The following is a 3,867-nucleotide window of genomic DNA, read 5'->3' on the forward strand; positions in this document are numbered from 1 at the left end:
TACGATATTTTGATATTTAAGAATGACACGATATTTTGATGTTTAAAAAGGACATATATGATATTTTGAAATTTTATGAAGGGTAAGGGCTGTTTGATTTGCTTCTGACTGGTCCAGTCAGACATTTTGGCTGACCCGGTCAAGGTCAGTATGTTTGATTCGAACACAGTCAGACACTCTAGATGACTCGGTCAGTTGTTTTGCTCTGACTCGGGCGATCTAAAAAATGAAGCTGACTGGAAAGAGAGACTCCTTTTCCCATTTGGCCCTTCCCTTTCTCTTTGAACAGAGTTCACTCCATCCTCTCCATCGCATCTCTATGGATCATCTTCAGTCTTCAACATCGCTAACCACCTCTTCCACCGTCGTTCTCTCCAACGTTGGTAACTTCCTCCACCGTCGTTTTCTCCAGCGTCGACCACCTCCTCCGCCGCCATCCTCTTCATCGCATCTCATCTGGGGTTTGTGATTTCTCACAACAATTTCTCAATTTTTCAAAGAAAATTAAGGTTTTTTATCCGATCTAGGGTTTTTGATCTCAAGCTTTTTATTTCTATTTGGGGTTTCTAATCTCAAGCTTTTTATTTTGATTTTTGGATCACAAATTCGTAATTGCTCAACTGATTGGAACTGTGAATTGGTTAAGCAATTTCAATTGTCTTGGTCAAATAAGCTTATGTTTCGATTGGTTCCAGACTATTCTGAATGAAACGAAATCCATGGATTGAGGGTAAAAAGGTATATTGAATTGGTGTGCATAATTGAATTGGTGGTCTTCTTCTCAACCTGCTCTGCAAAATTGAATTTGTGGTCTTCTTCTCAACATGCTCTACAATTAAACCTGATCTACACGTCGGTCCCTGTTTATCTCTAATGGAATATGATTTTCAGGTTTGTTTATCTCATATATTTTGGGTGACAAAGACTTGTTAATGAACACCAGGTGTGATGGCAGTAGAGCATGCTTAAATAGTAGATGTTTGTGTAAACAGGTGGCTCTTGTTTCTCTATGTATATGATCTAAATTTGATGACAATGGTGTCTGATCTTTCATCAATAGTGTGTGCTTTTATCCTTTTTAAAATACATTTTAATGTTATTGATTTAGTACTTTTCCTTAAGTCGGATATCTAGAAGTTGATTGGGAAAACTTTGATTAGTGGTAACATAAATGGTCTATGGAATGGAAAAGATGATAAATTGAGTTGGGTCGTTGTACATTCCAGTTAAAACAAAGTTGTTTTATGTAAAGATTTATGGTTTAAAACACTCAAATGATTGAAATCATCCTCTATATACATATAGAGAACAGGGAATCATTTATGATTTATTGCATGTGTATATGAAACCAATATACCACACAAAAGTTGTAAATCTTTAAATTTTATTTTATATTTTTTACTACATGCTGAATGTTTTTATTAAAAATTGTAATGTTATAACTTAAATGGTAAATCATAAAGAATTATTATAAGAAAATGTCATTTGAGGGTAATATAGTCATTTTACACAGTCGGTCAGATGCAAAATCAAACACCAAATTTCAGTCAGAAGTTAACTTAGTCAGAACTTCTAACTCAGTCATCTTCTAACCTAATCAGCTCTAACTCAGTTAGCAATTATCAAACGACCCCTAAATATGATGCGTATAAATTTTATGAAGGGTAAATATGATATTTAGAAATTAAGCTGGGTAAATATGATATTTTGATGTTTAAGAAGGGCATACATGAAATTCTCTCTAGTTTATATTCGTCTAATATTTTCATGTAGCTTAACATTCAAATGGTTCGTCTTCTTTATGTCATATCTTTTCTTCAACAACCTAAACTCAAAACTCAAATTATAACAAAATCAAATCAAAATTTGAGTTATGGGTTCATCAAGTTCAAACCAAATTTTTAACTAAAATCATGAATTTGGAGTTTGGTTTGGTTTCCAAGTTTGTTTTGGAACCAAAATAAAAAGAAACTATAGTTAATTTGATTTTTTATTAGAATATTCTTAAAAAGTAATTTTCAAAAATTAACTCGGACTGTTCATTGTTTGTTTAAAACTTACACAATTCGTCCCTTCATACATAAAAAGACTATTATACCCTTAACAATTTCTTTTTAATTTTTTTTTATTTTGTAAAGATTTTCAGTGGTCAGGGGGTATTTGGTATTATTTGGACTTAATATGTAAGGATTTATGGAAGCAAGGGTTAAAGAGTAAATTATGTACCTAAGTTGAAATTAATTTGTCAAGCAGGGGCTGCTTGGTAAACATTTTGGACTTGATTTGTAAGGATTTTCAGAAGGAGGGGTTTAAATGGTAAAGTAAGGATTTATTTTGAAAGAAATGGGGGTCGGAGGGACCATTTCAGTTATTATGGAAACAAGTTATGGGGAATCGGGGTATATACACCCGTCACCCCGGTTCTAAACCCTAACCCTAAAAAGAAAGGCAGTTGCCACCCTTCTTCTTCACTTCCAGTAGCCGCCAACCTCTTGACACCTCAGTGGACCATCGAAGCCTTTGAGGTTATCGTCGATGAAGGAACAAGTTGAGGCGAAACTGTGACTGTGAAGTCGGTCAGAAGAAGCAAAGTTGCGGTTGCCATCGCCGCTGTTCGCAAAGTCGGGGTCGTAATCCCTTCTTTTCCCCGTTCTTCTGTTGCAGCGGCGTCACTAAACCACCGCCCCTCCATTATTGAAGTTGGGAATCACCAAGATGACACCGTCATTGCTCCCGTTGCTACTGATGACAACGGACCTCATATTCTCCTCATTTCTCTCCATATGACTACGTCACCGCTGCCATATGGAGGTCTCTCAACACCACTGATGCCCTGTGTCTGCCGCATGTCGCCATGACATGGTGATTCTGTGTGGGAGTGGGTTCTGTCAAATGAAAGGCGTGAAGAACCACCATGGCAGCCGCCCATGGTGGTCGCTGCCGATAATGAAGCTGTTGTCGTTAACCGGTGTTGTCGTCGCCTAGCTCAGCCACTGCTATCGTCGTCGTACTCCACTAGGTGGGTGGGTGGGTCTATTTCACAGACAGAAGTGTTTCGGGGTGTGTTTCCATTGTTAAGGTGTGTTATGTGTGGGTTGTGTAATCTGGAATCAAAAGTGAGCCGCCGCCACCACCGTGAGGTGGTGGCTAGCACCTCCAACCACCACTTGCCGCCACAGAGTGGCTGCGTGTGTGTGATTAATTGTGTGTGTGTGTGTGTTTAATTGGTCTTTTTTGTGTTGTATGTTGTAATTGGTAAAGGAATAATGAAAAGAAACTCATAACCACCACCGTGAGATGGTGGCTGCCGCCACCAACCGCCGTGTTGGGTGACGGTGTGCCTCGTTTGTGTTTTGACTCGTTTGGGGATGCTTGGACAAAATGGGCCCAATGAAACCCTAATGGGCCCAATAAAACCCTAATGGGCCCAATAAAACCCTAGTAGGCCCAATGAAATCGTAATGGGCCCAATGAAGCCCTAATTGACCTAAAAGCACAACCATTTGATTAATGGGCTAGTATTTGGGTTGGAAACCCTAATTAGGGTTTGGAAAACCCTAATGCCTTTGAAACCCTAATTTTGGGATTGGTCGGGACTGCACGAGAATTATTTATTAAACTTAAAATAATAATTAATAATCAGTGCAAAATTAACCTAAGGCAATATTGGACTTAATGAATTAAGTCCTTAATGGAATAAGTCCTTAATGGGTTAAGTAGGAACACTTAACCCTAATCGTCATTTCATGTGAAAACCCTAATTTCACTTCGGCCTTGAGTTGGGCTTTTTCTTTTGGGCCTTGGTGATTGGGTTATTGATGGGTTATCCAAGAACAAGTAAATGGACTTAAAATGATTGGATGGGCT

Source organism: Lactuca serriola, chromosome 1, assembly GCF_051521515.1.
Source record: "Lactuca serriola cultivar US96UC23 chromosome 1, Lser_US96UC23_V15, whole genome shotgun sequence".
NCBI classification, from domain to species: domain Eukaryota; kingdom Viridiplantae; phylum Streptophyta; class Magnoliopsida; order Asterales; family Asteraceae; genus Lactuca; species Lactuca serriola.